This window comes from Pleurodeles waltl, chromosome 11 (genome assembly GCF_031143425.1).
Source record: "Pleurodeles waltl isolate 20211129_DDA chromosome 11, aPleWal1.hap1.20221129, whole genome shotgun sequence".
Lineage (NCBI taxonomy): Eukaryota > Metazoa > Chordata > Amphibia > Caudata > Salamandridae > Pleurodeles > Pleurodeles waltl.
Window position 1 is genome coordinate 222,097,622 of NC_090450.1, and position 17,041 is coordinate 222,114,662.

Consider the following 17,041-nt stretch of genomic DNA (forward strand, 5'->3'; position numbering starts at 1 on the left):
AATACTTCAAGGACAAGTACAATTTTCTATTACTGCAACTGTCACAAAATCTCAGAAAGCTCAAACCCTTTGCTCCTGTGCTGTTCTCATGCTTTCTTATGTTTTGTTAACAAAAACCCTTGAGTTAGCTGGCATGTAGTCCCTCATTCAGGAAACAAAATGATGCTTCTGAAATAAATTACTGTTTGCTTTACCCATAGTTAACAAAATAAACACATACAGGTAAAAAGGGAAAAGGGACTAGGATTTTAATGGCTGCAAAGATAGTCTTTATTCAGAGCAATGGGTGGAACAATATATGAGTGAGTGAATATCAAGACAGGGGAGTGCTGTCAGTGAATAATTTAGGTTGCCACCCTACCCTGTTTGAGCAAAAACTCCGCTAGCCCCACCAGCAGAGCGGAGCTCACAGCGTGCGCATTGCAGCCCAGTGATGGGCCACACAGCGCAAGCTCAAACACTCTGCACTTGCACTATGTGGACCATAACTGGGCTGCAATGCGCACTCCCGGCCGACATGGAGCTGCTGTCAGTGCCATCTCCAGATGCAGGCCACCCTCTGCCAGCAGTCCGGAAGCAGGGGGTAGCGGGAGGAAGAGAGCCAGGCCACTGGGAATAAGGACACCCTGGAGGACCCAGGTAAATCATTGGTTTTTTTTCTTTTGTACACACTGGTGCACAAGAGGCTTGAAATGGCAACTTTTTCTGCCTATGGCCCTATCCTGAATACAGGCCAGGGCCATAGGCAGCGAAAGCTGACATTTCAGGCCATTTATGCACTGGTCTGCCCAGGCGTCTTGTGCATTGGCCTTCCCTGTGTGCAGTACACAAGAGGCCTGAAATTAGGCTGCCTATGGCCCTGTCCTGAATGCGCCCAATCTCAGAAATGCTAAGCAGGGCCCCCGGACCTAAATGAAGTTAAAAAACATATACAACTGAAATATTGATTTCATGCACTGATAACTACTAGTACTGGGCCTACTGGCTAGATGGCCATTTGGAGATATAGGCCACTTAGTAAAATAATACTGAAAATGCTACAAACATGGAGAAAAGGTTCTGAACTGTGCAACAATTTTCCTTTACAAAAGATGAAAAATCAATTAAAAGCTAAATAAATAATAACTAGACCCATACTTAAACAAACTTCAGGCCTCACACCATTATAAATTATAGAAAACAAATGAAAGTACAAAGAAATAATGGTGCATACCGAAGCAAACACATAGCCCTCTTGTACAATCGTTTTTTAACCTACTTGTGTGATTTCTCAAAAGCAAAGCCCTTAAATTCAAAAGGTATATCCAGGAGACAGAAAAGAGTGATCCTTCTACCTTAGAAACCCAAGTGAAAAGTGACCAGGAGATGGACAGAGCACTGGGAGGAGCCTGCTGGACAGGAACGGGAAGTTGGAGCCTTTGGGCACTTGTTCCTATCAGAAACAAAAGAGGCTTCTCACACTGAAACACAATTTGAAGGGGCAAATTGGAGAAGAATATCCCCTTAAAAGCCTCTTTTTGGCTAGATTTAGATGCATCTTGAGTAGCAAAATCTACTCCAGGTGTATTTGCGGCACTGTTTTGACAGCTGTCATGGCCGGAAGCAATGTGAGAGAACACGAGGTCTCTCAAGAGCATGTGGCCAGAAGCAGTGCGAATGAATGCAAAGTCTTTCACGCACGGCAGCAAGCAGCTCGATGAGACGTGAAGTCTTGCACGCATGTGATAGCAGCTGGAGTGTATCGTGGCACTCATGAGCGAACACCAAACCCAAATCTCGCACGCACGAAAATACTCCGCTCCATGACAAAAGGTGGAATTCAGGAACTCCGCGCTACTCGCCGTAGCACGAAGTTGCTGAATCCAAAAAACTGCTGCTGGAGTAGAGTTCTGCATCTGGGCCTAATTGAAATCCTATCGTCAGCTGCTACATAGAGAGGGTGACAAATCTGGGAAGCTACTGGTTGCGATCTTAAGGTGGAAAACGGAGGTGCCCCCTGATTCTATCTATACAGAATGCAGAGGGTCATTTACAAACTCAATGGCTGGGAATTTTGTAGGCCTTGTTGGATCACTTTAAGTTGGTATACAGAGCTGTGCCACCAGACACTGTGGGACGGATAGATAGGTTTTTGGCCAGTTATGGAGAGGGGTTGTGAGGAATAGGAGGGAGATCTAACTCTGGAAGAAGTAAGTGCAGCCATCAAGGCATTTAGTAGTTCCTGGCCTCTGGGTGGAGATGGGTTCCCTGCAGAGTTGTATCATGCCTCCTCTTTTGCTCAAAAAAAAAAATTATGGAGGTCTGTACAGAAGCAAAGGAGTGATATCTTCAACCACTGACTTTGTGTGAAGGGATAATGTGTCTGATGTTAAAGCATGGTGGAGACTCTGATGTCCCTTCTGGTTACAGGCCCTTAACTATGCTATGTACAAATCTTAAAATACTGTGCAAGATATTGGCAAGTAGGCAATCAGGGGTGATTCAGGAGCTAGTCCATAAGGACCAATTTGGCTTTATGCCAGAGTGTAGCACCACATGTACTCTCAGTAGGTTGGCCCATATACTACATGATGCCTTGGACAGAGAGAGGCAGATGGCTTTGGTCTCCCTAAGTCTTGAAAAGGTGTTTGATACAGTGGAATGGGCCTACCTAGTGGCACTCTTGCAGGGCATGGGGACTGGCCCTAATTTCTACACCTGGCTACAACTCCTATACACCGATCCTTCGATACACATTAGGGTCGGTAGAGAATTTTCTGAAGCCTGGCCAGTGGATTGGGGTTGTTGATGCCAGGGAGCAGATTGGATTGTCCGCTTCCGTATTTAATCTGAAACATGGCAGGACTTTAGGAGAAGGAAGCCCAGAAGATTCTTTGTGGGTCTCCTTCAATATGGAGCTAGAGCATAATGATCTGGCCCTATTTCGTAATATTGATATATACCCCGGAGACACATTCATTACATTCCCAGGACTCTTTTGGGTTTGGACCAGCCCACTTCATGCTAAGTTGGAGAGTGTCACAAGGGAGCTCTGGACTTTGCTGCGGTGCCTCAGCACCTCTTTGAGTAGGGAGAAGGACGCCACCTGATTATCCTTTTCTACAAAACTCTTAGGGGCTGACATGCAATCGCGACAATTCCCAGCACGTGGGGCCTGGGCGAAAGATATGGGTATGACGGGCCTCGGCATACTGTGTCTTGTAACAAAAAATTTAAGTTACTACATTTTCATTTCTTACACTGTACCTATGTCACTCCCAACAGTCTGAACAAAATAGAACCAGCCGAAGAAGCCAAGTGTGGCCAATGTGTGCAATTGGGGCTACTTTCATCCATCTAGTGTTGGAAGGCTGGTTTTAGTATTAGTGAAGAGAAAGGTGGGCATTGGGTGGATGGGTCCAGGGGTCTCCTGCTGGAACATTGGTTGCGAGATCTCTTAGAGTGGGGAGTGGCAGATGAACCACAATAGGGTTTCTTGTATAGATGAAAGAGCAGAAGATGCCATAATGTCATGGGTGCAGTTGCTGGCTATGATCCAGGAGGACAGTGATTCGAGTGCCCAAGAGTGAATCTGATACGGAGGGTTAATTGAGTGCAGGGCTAATATTGACATAAATTTTCTGATGACCAAGGCCCTCATTACAACCCTGACGGTCGGTGTTAAAGCGGCGGTAAAACCGCAAACAGGCCGGGGGAGAAAAAAATTTGATTACGACCGTGGCGGAAACCGCCAACATAGACAGCCACATTAACACTGCGACTGCCACGGCGGTACAAACAAACAGCGCGGCGGACACTGCCAACAGACAGGCGGATGACAATGTACCGCCCACCCTATCACAACAGGCCTATCCGCCACCTTTTCCGGGGCGGAACTAACGTGAACAAAAACACGGCGGAAACAGTACACAGAAGGGGAAAAACTCACCTCTCCACACCCCACGAGGAACCCGGATGCCATGGAGCCCGAATTGCAGATACTGCTGATGATGGTCTTCCTTCTCTTCTATCAGGAGCTCCAACGATGGCGGCGATTACCACGGTGAGTACTGCACCTACAACACAGGGGAGGGAAAAGAGATTGACACACACACGCAACACCCCCACCCTCACCCACAACAACATACACACAAATACATGCAGCAACATTACAGATACACTCCCCCGCTCCCCCGGAAGAACGCAAGGACAAAAGGAATTGATTTGAACGAATGTAACCATGTGAAATCTCATTATCAAAGTTCAAAATCCAGTAAACACAATTATGTACACCAACTACACAAGTCCGGATAGGGCACCAATCATTGTCCGTGGACCACTGGGCCCAAAATGCATGGGCCAAGCCCACACTAGATACCTGACTCGAAACAGAGAGAACACTGCTGGGGCATCAGACCGAAAATATACAGGCACCTCAGGGGGAGGGGGGGCACCTCAGCCAGATGAAGGCACAACGCCACTGCTGCATGAGGGGGCTCCATGCCCATTGCTGTATCCTGGGGAGTGCAAAGCCACAGACTCTCAAGTCTTTCCAGTGGGTGGCTTGCCCACTGCTTTATCCTGAGGAGTGCAAAGCCACAGTCTCTCAAGTGGATAACAGTCTTCACTGGTTCTGGAGGGGCTTTGTGCCCAGAGTGCTTCATCCTGCCAAGGACTGAGGTTGTGGATGTCATTCTCCACTGGTTCTGGAGGGGGCTTTGTGCCCAGAGTGCTTCATACTGCCAAGGACTGAGGTAGTGGATGTCATTCTCCACTGGTTCTGGAGGGGGCTTTGTGCCCAGAGTGCTCCTCGTGCAGTGTTGCCGGTACAATACTCTCGCCTGGTTGTGTGTGCTACGAGATTGCTGAGGTACAGGTAGCATGATACACCATGGAGGCAGAGATATACCCCACACTGCTGCGGCTTCGCATTCCATATGCAGGTGACAATTGTGATGACAGTGATGCTTCATGGAAGCTACCCAGGGTCCTGGAACTCACCACCAGCCCCGGACGACTGACCACTGTCTGAGGACATCGCAGGGCCGCTGGCAGTGCTTGCGGTGGTGTCTGTCATGGCGGTTCTTGCAGCGGTGTCTGTCGTGGCGGTGCTGGCTGTGGGGTCTGTGGCAGCGGTGCTGGCTGCGGGGTCTGTGGCGGCGGTGCGGGCTGCGGGGTCTGTGGCAGCGGTGATGGCTGCGGGTCTGTGGCGGCGGTGCTGGCTGCGGGTCTGCAGCGGCGGTGCTGGATGTGGGGTCTGTGGCAGCGGAGCATGTGTCAGCACCTGCTGAGTGAGAAAGCAGGATGTCTCCTGCAGCCTCGGAAGGCTGCCCACCAGGGAAGAGGCTAGGGACTGTCACAGCGGCTGTAGACTTGCTGGAGGCGGTGCAGGTGGCGGTGCAGGTGGCGGTGTTCGCCGCCGTACAGGTTGGCTTGGACGTGGACAGAAGGTGTGACACTGGTCCCTCAGTAGGTACCACCATGCCCTCTCCTGACCTGCCCTTCAGTTTTTTGCCCTTGCCCACCTTTGATGGTGGCGCAGCTGTCTTGCCACTATCCCCTTTCGTTTTTGCTGACCCCTTGGTGGCAGGTGTTTTTGGCTTCTCCAAACGGGATGTGGGCACCTTTTTAACCTTGGAAGGTGGCTGAATGCCCTTGCCATCGCTCCATGGCACACTGGCAGCCCTGATGGTTGGTGCACTCCATGACCCCGCAGTTGCTGGCACCACTGTCCCTGGGGATGTGGTGGCTGAGGTGCTGGGCTGGGACCTGGAAAGCCTTGCCCTAGGGGAAGGTCAGGGGGGAGGTGAAGGGAAGAGGTCAAGGTTTGACAGGAAAAGTTTTTTAGACACACTGGGACGGGTAGATGGAGGGGGTTTGGGAGTGGAGGAAGAGGTAGTGGTTGTAGGAGGTGTACTTCTGCTGAATTTGGGTGAGGATGCATGGGATGGAGGCTGTTGTGAGGTGGATGGCTGTTGGGTGGGTGTGTGCCTGCGTTTGTGTACTTTGGGAGGAGGGCTCACTGACACACTGGGAGAAGACACTGGGGATGTGTGAATGGTAGTGGGGGTGGTGAGTGCACATGAGCAGTGTGTGGTGATGGGCGTGCTCGAGGTAGTGGCTGAGTATGTATTGCATGCAGGTGTGAGTGGAGATGAGACTGGGAGGGAGGAGGGAGACGTGGAGGAGGGGGACACAGTGGAGGAAGTGGATGTTGGTATGTGTGCATGGTATGATGCTTGTGTGAGTGCCTGTGGGATGTGTGGTGCTTATGTTTGCCTGAGCCACTCTTGTGTGGTGATGGTGTGCTTGGGATAGGCTGAGGTACAGGGGATTGGGTCTGGGTGGAGGAGGTTGGAATGGGGAGGCTGGACACAGGGACAATGGCTGCCATCTGTGCTAAGGCCAGAGCCTGAAATGCTCTCTGTTAGGCTGCCTGGCCAGAATGAATGCCCTCCAGGTATGCATTTGTTTGTTGCAAATGCCTCTCAACACCCTGGACGGCATTCAGAATGGTAGACTGCCCAACAGTGAGGGATCTCAGGAGGTCAATAGCCTCCTCACTGAGGGCAGCAGGGGTGACTAGGTCAGGGGCTGAGGTGCCTGGGGCAAAGGAGATGCCCACCCTCCTGGGTGAGCGGGCACTGGACACACACTGAGGGGCTGCTGGGAGGGTGGTGCTGGTAGGGGGGATGGCATCTGTACCTGTTGATGCGGTGGGCACAGAGGGGCTCGCCACCACAAGGGAGCTCCCATCAGAGGAGGAGTCGCTGGTCTCTGCTCCTGTCCCCGCCGTGGAACTCCCCTCGCCCTCCGTCCCACTGGCGGCTTCAGACTCTGTTGCTTCACCCTCCAGGGCCAAGTGGGATGCAGCTCCCTCCTGCTCCAGTGCCAATGCTCCTCCGCCTGATGATGCTATTGCACACAAGAATAGGGAGACCACAAAAAGGGGGGGAAAGACAGGAGAATGACATGTTCAGTGCATGCAACATCACTACCGTTGGCGGACACAACAGACACAGCAGCCCTTTGCACTACGCCATGCACTTATAGTTCCTAGATTAATCACATGCCCATGGGGTACAAGGCCTAAACCCGATTGCTGCTCACCTGGAAGTCACCGGAGCCTGACTAGGTGTAGATGGCTCTAACCACTAGTGGGGTTGGGGTGCCACACAGCCTGCCTCACAAGGGACCTTGCCTACCAAGATCGCCCTGGCCTAGGGGAACCCACTGCCCACCTCCCCCACCCAGACACCTCGTAATGCGTGCAGAGTCAGCTGAATGAGAGTGTACTCACCCCCTTGTGACTGCTGTGATGCCCTCAAGCACCCATCCAGCTCCAGTTACGCCACTGCCAGGATCTGGAACATCAGGGGGGTCATGGTGCGACAGGCACCCCTCCCACGGTGGAAGGCCATCACCAGCTGTACCATCACCGCCGGCGTGCATCGACATTGGCTCCTCAAACCCATAGGGCCCAATGTTAACCAATGCAGAATTGCGCTGCGGTCTTCGACCGCCCACCGCGACGGTGTAGAACGCCAGCGCAGTTACCTCATATCCCCTTGTCCCACCTTACAGGTCAGGCAGCCGCCATTTCAGGAGGCCACATGGCCTTAACAATAACTGTGTCACACCTATGTAGGCCTGGAATACACACAGTTACAGGCACATTGCGGATTAATAAATGTGTCCAAATGACATTTTGTGAGACCTCAGTGTTGGATGACTCTCTGCTAGCTGTTCTCTTCCATAGGGCACGTCTGCTGGGGCAAGTGATGAGATGGCGGCACCCTCAGGTGTACAGACCGCTGGTGGACCTATTGACAATGGAAGAGAGACACATCATAGTCACATACAGACTTGATCGTGCAACAATCCAGGAACTGTGTGCCCACTTGGAGCCAGACCTGATGTCAGCTATCCGCCATCCCACAGGGATACCCCCTCTAGTGCAGGTCCTGTCAGTACTCCATTTCCTGGCAAGTGGTTCCTTTCAAACAATAGTGGCCATTGCATCATGGATGTCCCAGCCAATGTTTTCTAATGTGTTGTCCAGAGTGTTGTCTGCCCTGCTGAAACACATGCACAGCTACATCGTGTTCCCGCATGTGGAGGATTTGCCCACTGTGAAAGGTGACTTCTATGCCTTGGGACATATCCCCAACATCATTGGTGCCATTGATGGGACACATGTGGCATTGGTACCCCCCGCATGAGTGAACAGGTGTATAGAAACCGGAAGAGCTACCATTCAATGAATGTACAGATGGTGTGTTTGGCAGACCAGTACTTCTCCCATGTCAATGCCAAGTTTCCTGGCTCAGTGCATGACGCTTACATTTTGAGGAATAACAGCATCCCTTATGTGATGGGAGAACTCCAGAGGCACTGTGTGTGGCTAATAGGTGAGGCCAAGGACCTATACAGTGTGAATAGGTGTCTGGGTATGTGGTTGTCCCTAAGGGTTAGTGTGTGTCTAACAGTTGTCCCTCTAGATTTGCAGGTGACTCTGGTTACCCCAACGTGTCATGGTTACTGACCCCAGTGAGGAATCCCAGGACAAGGGCAGAGGAACGCTACAATGAGGCACATGGATGAACTAGGAGAGTGATTAAACGAACCTTTGGCCTCCTGAAGGCCAGATTCCGGTACCTCCATATGACAGGAGGTTCTCTCTACTACTCACCGAAGAAGGTGTGCCAGATCATCGTGGCCTGCTGTATGCTGCGCAGCCTGGCTTTACAAAGCCAGGTGCCTTTTCTGCAGGAGGATGGTCCAGCTGGTGGTCTTGTGGCAGCTGTGGAGCCTGTGGACAGTGACGAAGAGGAGGCAGAAGAAGAGGATATCGACAACAGAAACAACATAATAATGCAATACTTCCAGTGAGACACAGGTAAGAAGATGTCACTGCCTCCCATATCTCATACTATTATTGGAGCTAGCATAAGTCTGTCATTTTCACTCAGTGTATGCTATATTTCCTCCAGGCCTACAGCTGTGTTACATCGGTATGTGCACAAGTAAATTGACATTGCTGTATTCCATGGTTATTGCAATTACATGTTTGTGAAAGCATGGACTGACTCCAGATTGTTTTGTGATTGAAGTGTGTTTATTTCTGTGCAAATAAGTGGAGGGGGTTGTAAAATGGGCTGGGGGGATGGTGGAGAAATGTCCATGGCGGAGTCCAGTCTATTTGTTTCACAGGTGCATTGTCCAAAGGGGCATAAGAAGTGGAGCAATGGCAGTTGAAGGATGGACAGGGTGACAAAGTGGGACAGAAGGATGACATTCAGGGGGGGTCTCATTTCCTGGCGGGGGCCCCCTGTTGTGCCACTGTGTCCCTCCTTTGTGTTGACAAGGACTTGCAGCACCCCAGAAATGGTGACCAGGGTGTTGTTAATGGACTTCAGTTCCTCCCTGATCCCCAGATAGTGTTCTTCCTGCAGCCGCTGGGTCTCCTGAAACTTGTCCAGTACCATTGCCATCGTCTCCTGGGAATGATGGTAAGCTCCCATGATGTTGGAGAGTGCCTCGTGGAGAGTGGGTTCCCTGGGCCTGTCCTCCCCCTGTCGCACTGCAGTCCTCCCAGCTTCCCTGATTTCCTGACCCTCTGTCCCCTGACCCGTGTGCCCACTGCCCCCAGGTCCCTGATCGTCCTGTGTTAGTGGGGTTGCCTGGGTGCCCTGTAGTGGTGGACACACTGCTGATTGACGTGTCCTGGGGACAGAGGGATGGGCCCGCTGGGTGGGTGCTGTGCTGGTGTTTCCTGAGGGGGGAGGCTGTGTGGTGGCTTGTGCCAGTGTCAGGGGAACCAACTGTCCTAAGGTCCCTGATTGGCCGGGCTGGTCATCTTGACCCAGTTGTGCAGAGATGCTGTCATCACTGTGGGTCTCTTCTGTGGGGGGGGACTGGATATGTCTGGTTCCTTCTGTCTGGTGGTGTTGGGTAGGGGTCCTGCAGGGGTGTAAAGGTGTGATTATTGCATCTGTGTGTGCCATTGTGTGCAATGGGTGAGTGACCCTGTACTCCAGTGCTTGCATTCTTGGCTTGGTCCTTGTGTGATATTTGGTTTGGGGTATGTGTGGGTATCTGTAGTGGACATGCTTTGGTGATGGGTGTCCATTCTTTGGTGTTGCATGCAGGGCTTGGTATTGGGATGGGTGGGTGATAGTGGGGCATATGTGAGGTGTTGGAGTGATGGGGGTGAGGGTGTGGGTATGTGATGACATGCAGGTGGGGTGGAGGATATGGTAATCCAGTCCTCCTGCTACTCCTGCGAGGCCCTCAGGATGCAGTATTGTCAAGACCTGCTCCTCCCATGTTGTTAGTTGTGGGGGTGGAGGTGGGGGTCCACCGCCAGTCCTCTGTACAGCAATCTGGTGTCTGTACACCATGGAACGTACCTTCCCCTGTAGGTCGTTCTACCTCTTCCTGATGTCATCCTGTGTTCTTGGATGCTGTCCCACTGCGTTGACCGTGTCGACAATTCTGCGCCATAGCTCCCTCTTCCTTGCAATGGAGTTGTGCTGCATCTGTGATCCGAATAGCTGTGGCTCTACCCGGATGGTTTCCTCCACCATGACCCTGAGCTCCTCCTCAGAGAACCTGGGGTGTCGTTGAGGTGCCATGATGTGGTGTGGGTGATGTGTGAGGTGTTGTATGTTGTGATGTATGAGGGGATGTGTTGGTGTGTGTTGTTTGAGGTGCATGGATGTTGTGTAAGTGATGGTGTTGTGTGTCTGTGGATGCTGGTGTTGTTTAAGGTAGTTTCTCTCCTTGGCGTGGTTTCAGAATTCTGGTAGTAAGGGTTTGTGGGTGATGTGTGTTTGTGCTTTATATTGGGTTGGGTGTGTGGGTGTGGTATGTGTATTTGTATCTGGTGTGTGTATTTCGATTTGTCCAATGTGGTTGTGTTTTGTAAATGTGTGTGTATTTTGAGCGCAGCGGTGTGTACGGCCAATGGAATACAGCGGTTGAAAGACCGCTGCGTTGATTCGTGGGTCGTGATAGTGTGTGCGTATTCCTGTTGGCGAGGCGGTGTCGGTTTTGTTATCGCCAGTTTATCACTGACCTTTGCTGTGGCGGACTTTTGTGGGTGTCTGTATTATGGCGGATTTCGAGCTGTGGGTCGTAATACCTGTAGCGGAATTCTTGAGTGTGATCATTTCAGCCTGGGAAAAGACTTCCCAAGACAATATTTGAAAAGGAGTAAGCAATGTTGATTTTAAAAAATGTATTGATTTGGTTCCAGACTTTTCTCCAGAATAAATGAATCCCAGGACATTCGAAGAGTGTGTTTAAAATCAACATATGAGGATTGGCATGACAAACAAGATGTGTTTGACTCAGAGGGAGGAAGCAGTGTAAAATAACAAAAGTAAATAACAGACAGTGTAGATGAATTACAGGGATTGTACAGTATTGGCAGCCCTGGTGGATTTATGAACTTTTGTTCAAAGTTTGTCCCATAAACTAATGGGCCAGCACTCTAGAAATGTTGTTTCCTGTGCTTCTTCAACTTTCAGTTCAGTTCTTTCTGTAGTAGGGAGTAATGCTTTGTATATTGTGGATGCTTTGGGATTGGTAGCTAGTAAAGAAAGTGATGAGGTTGATGATGTGGAAGAGGAAATGTGATGGTGGGTATTGGATAAGAGATGATATAGTGAGTGTTGTAGTAACTTGTATTGTTTCTGAAATGATGTGGGGAGAGAGAAAGTATTCTTCAGTACTGAGAAGTGTAAAATGTGGTAATAGTGATTGAGTTGGTATAACCAGTATATCCCTTTGTTTCTCCAAGACATCCAATAGATAAAATGATTATTAACTTTGATGTTATGATTGTGCCATGGAGATTGTTGGTGAAGACTGGAAAGAGATGTGTGATTAAAAAAGTAGAGGGAGGATAAACTATGATGTGAATAGGTGATAACAGGAGTAAATAATTGAGGAATATGGGTGGAAGAAGAGAGTATCTCTTGGAAAGTGAAGAGAAACACAATAGATGTTTCTTATATAAGCCAAAATGGAGTATAGGAGAAATGAGGAGGATAAATCTAGAGAGCAGCTTGTTTTTAATAAGAATGCATAGTGATAATGTTTGAAATATGGGAAATCAAGGCCTCTTTCTGATTTTTTTTAAGTTGAAAGAGATATTCAAGATTTAGGGGGTCATTCTGACCCTGGCGGTCTTCGCGAATGATGGAAGCACCGGCAACAGGCTGGCGGTGGTTCCAAGCCCATTCTGACCACGGCGGTAAAGCCGCGGTCAGAAAACCGGGGCCGGCGGTTTCCCGCCGTTTTTGCCCCGGCTGGGCGAATCCGCCATGGCAGCGCTGCAAGCAGCGCTGCCATGGGGATTCTGACCCCCTTACCGCCAGCCTGTTTCTGTCGGTTTTCACTGCCAGGAAGAGGCTGACGGTAACGGGTGTCCTGGGGCCCCCTAACAGGGCCTCATGAAGCTTTTCACTGTCTGCCTAGCAGACAGTGAAAAGCGCGACGGGTGCAACTGCACCCGTCGCACGCCCGCAACACCGCCGGCTCCATTCAGAGCCGGCTTTTGTGTTGCAGGCCTCCTTCCCGCTGGGCCGCCGGCCCAGCGTGAAGGTTGGAATGCCAGAAGCGCTATTTTGGCCGCGTGGCGGCCAAATGGCGGTTCCCGCCTGGCGCCCTTATTTCCTTTCCATAGACATTTGGAAAGTAATGAATCTATTTTTTTGAAGTATGAATTTGGAAATTTAAGTTGGAATCATAGAAATAGTGGAAAGAATATCAGGGAATGGCATTAGTGTAATTGAATCTCACCTACCCCACCATGAGAGAAATAGGAGGTCCATTTGGTAATTGTGCCTTGTACTGTGCTGGTGATCCAATCAAATTTTAATTTATTAGTTTGTTTATTGTTCCAATTAAACCACAATCCCAGATATTTTATTTTAGAAGGTTACCACGTGAAGTCAACAGAAGGAAATTGTTCTTTGGTGCAATGGATGTTTAGTGGTGAAATATCTGATTTTTCAGTATTCAGTTTATATGTACCACGAAGGTTGGAATAGAGGAAGATGGTTTTAAGCAATATAGAAGAATATCATCTAGATAAACTGAGAAATTTGATGAGTCTTTCCAAGTTGAAATGCAGAAGTATTGGGGTCTTGTAATAGTTTAGATAGGAAAGGTTCTAATGTAATGATAAACAAGAGAGGGTGTTAGAAATGGGTTCTCTAGTTGACAGTGGTTCGTACTCTGTCCAAGTAGGGGCCCTCACTCTAGTCAGAGTAAGGGAGTCACACAGCTAAGATAAACACTGCTCACTCCCTTGGTAGCTTGCCTCAAGCAGTTAAGCTTATCTCAGAGGCAATGTGTTAGATATTGGTACACACACACCGTAACACAGTGAAAACACCACAAACATACTCCACACCAGTCCAAAACGAGAAAAAATCCAACATGCGGAAGTAAAGATACATATTTTCAAATATTAAATGTAATACAGCACTTAATGACACAGTGGCTCCAACTGGGCCTGTCAAAACAGCTTGACAGAATCATTTTCATCTCTCCGGTGCCACCTGCAAGGGAGCACAGCCGGTCATGGTGTTGTGTAGACCTTGGTTAAAGTACCTTGGAAAATGATTAGTTAACAAAGACGTTGTACGGAGTCGGGCAGGTGAGGCGTTGCTGGAGCCAGTGCGGCATCAGTAGCTTTCTGCCACCGGGGAGGTGAGGTGGCGCTTCCTTACTGCTAGGCAGGTGTGATGAGGCATTGGTGGTGAGGAATCGGTTCCTACAAGGAGGAGGTTGGTAAATCCAGCAGTTCAAGACGCGAGGAATTGACATTGCGGGTCAGGGTCATACCACGGGACAACAGCTGCTGTGTGAGAGTCAGAGCTGGGTGTCATGGATGTAGGTGACATTGCTTTCTGGACTCACTCTGTGGAGGGACATTGTGGGCGCAGCAGCGCCATCGGGCCTGCGTTGTTGAGCCTGGAACAGCACTGGTTCCAAAGTTATTATGGAAGTCAATGCACTAGTTTCTTCCTTGTCGCACCAGAACTCACTCCCAAGGGCTCAGGAACTAGATTTAGCATGACTTGGCAAGTCAGGACTCTCAGTAAGAGAGCCCATATTTTGGCAGGTGACGTCTTTAAAGTCCCTGAGACTTCTTAACAGGGGGCAAGCTCAGTCCAAGCCCTTGGAAAACCTTTGGAAGCACGATGTAAAAAGCTAAGTGCAGTCATTTTACTCCTAGGACAGCAGCAGCAAGCATCAGGCCAGCTCAACAAAGCAATAGGCAGAGTGGCAGTCTCTCCTACAGCATCTAGCTCTTCTTCCTTGCATAAGTCTAACTGTGCGGTGTCAGAGGTCCAGTACTTATACCCATTTCTCTCTATGAAGTAGGCAAACTTCAATGAGAAGTCTTTGTAGTGCACAAGGCCTTGCCTTTCCCTGCCCGAGCCCCAGACACACTCTAGGGGGTTGGGGGCTGCTTTGTGTGAGAACAGGCACAGCAATATTTAGGTACCAGTTTCAGCTCCTCCCACAACTATACCTCATGAAGACCCATCATTCCGGTGATGGGGCATCAGGATATCGGGGGTGGGACACCTCAGCTCCCTTTGTGTGACTGTCTAGAATGAATGCACAAACAGCCCAACTGTCATCCTGAGAAACAGAATGGTTAAGCAAGAAAATGCCCACTTTCTAAAAGTGGCATTCTCAAACTTACATTTAAAAAACCAACTTCACCAAAAGATGTATTTTTAAAATGTGAGTTCAGAGACCCCAAACTCCAAATTTCTATCTTCTCCCAATGAGAAGTTACACTTTAAATATATTTCAAGGCAATCCCCATGTTACCCTATTGGAGAGATAGGCCTGGCAATAGTGAAAAACAAGTTTAGCAGCATTTCACTTTCAGGCCATGTAAAGCACATCAGTACTTGTCCTACCTTTTAAATACACTATAACCTGTCCATGGGACTGCCTTAGGCCTACTTTAAGGGTGACTTGCATTAGAAAAACTGACAGTTTGGGCTTGGCAAGTGGGTTCTTTGCTAGATCAAAAGGAAGTGTAAAACTGCACACACAGACATTGCAGTTGCAGGTCCGAGAGAAATTTACAGGGCTACTCATGTGGAAGGTAAAATCAGTGCTCAAGGCCCACTAGTAGCATTTGATGTACAGACCCTGGGCACACATAGTGCACCTTAGTAGGGACTTACTAGTAAATCAAATATGCCTTTCATGGATAAACCAATCACCAATACAATTTAGACAGGGAGCAGTTACACTTTAGCACTGGTCAGCAGTGGTAAAGTGGCCAGAGTCCTAAAGCCAGCAAAAACAAAATTCAGCACAAGATCAAAAACAGGGCAAAAGCAAAAAGACATGGGAAACCATGCCAAGAGATGACAGGTCTAACAGAGGGGATAAGGGGAGCCATGGCAAACTCCTAGAAGGAGAAATAATCAGACATGATAACATTAACAAAGATGGAAGTTCTGGGAGTCGTGTAAAGTAGAAAAATTAAGGTACAGCATTTTGGGGGAAAACTGATCTATTTTAATGCAGCAAACATGAGGTCCCATCCAATCTTATCAAATGCTTTCTCAGTGTCTAATGTAATAGTTGCTTAAAAGTTCTAAAGAGAGAATATGACCCAGATTGACCTAGTAAACTGAATAAAACCCAGGTTTTGTCAGAAAGCAATCTATCTTTAACAAAGTCAGATTGTTCTGGTCCAATTAGGTCTGGAAGGATTCGGTCAAAAAGCTTCACTGGAATTTTCACAAGGATTTTGTATTCTGTGTTTACAAGTGATACTGGATGATAGTTTTTACAGTGGCTATGGTCTCTATTCTCTTTTGGGATTAAACAGATTATTGCTTCATGGAAGGTATCTAGAGAAACATTTTGTTTTATAAAAGAAATAAATAAGAGGAGAAGAAATGGGTAAAGCATCTTTGAGAAGTGGGTATAAAATTTGATGGTAAACCCACCTGGCCCAGGGGGTTTCCTTTTTTGATTAGCGTCATTGCGTTATTGGTATCATTAATGATGATATCTTTGTCCAAAGATGTAAAATCAACTTCAGGTGCATTAGGAGGGAGGTTCTATGGTTGGAAACAGGTTGGAAATGTCTATCTGAGAGGGATTTGAATCTAGTATGTGTATGACTTTATAGAATTTAGTAAATTCATATCTTTGTCCTTAATAACTACATCTCAATCAGAATTAATTAAAGAATTAATTATTGAGTGTTCAATCGTGACTTTTGAGAAGTTAGCTACTAATGTCCTATCTTGTTTTGCCCTTCATGAGAGCAAGCACTGTTTTTTTTAAATAAACGATTAGCAGTGGCATTGGTGGTAAGATGATTGAATTTAATTTTGACTTCAATTAGTTCTTGTATGGAAACTTCATTTGTAAAATGAAAAGATCTATATTCAAGTTTCTTTATGGTATCTAGAAGTTTGCTTGAGTGAACTTCCAAAAGTTTCTTGATATGTAATTGATAATGAAACCATGTGGTGCTGCCTTAAATTAGTCCTATACTATTGGAAATGAGGTATCATTCGTATTATTAATTTTGAAAAATAATTGAGTAAAATTTGCAAATTCCTGTTTTAAAAAGAAAGAGTTGTTAAAGCGCCATCTACCAGAGTGAGGTGAGGAGGAAATAAGATCTAAGTCTGTGCCTACTGGAGCATGATCAGAAATTAAAATTGAACCTATGTCATATTAAGAGACAAGTCATGTAAGTCTGTTGCTGAGGAAGAGATAGTCCCTACGAGACTGGGAGTGATGTGGTGGTGAATAGAAAGAGTATTCTTGGAGATTAGGATGGCATAAACTCCAAATGTCAGTAAGTGAACTATAGTGGATTGCAGAATTAGACTGTGGCCCTTATTTAATAAAAATAAAGCACAACTGAACTAACGCAGTGGTGGCATCAAAGAAATTACTGCGAGCTAACACCATTCCCTACCGCCATCTGTGTGCCATATTTATAAAATGACACACGATGGCACTAAGGAATGGTTAGCGTTAAAAAAAA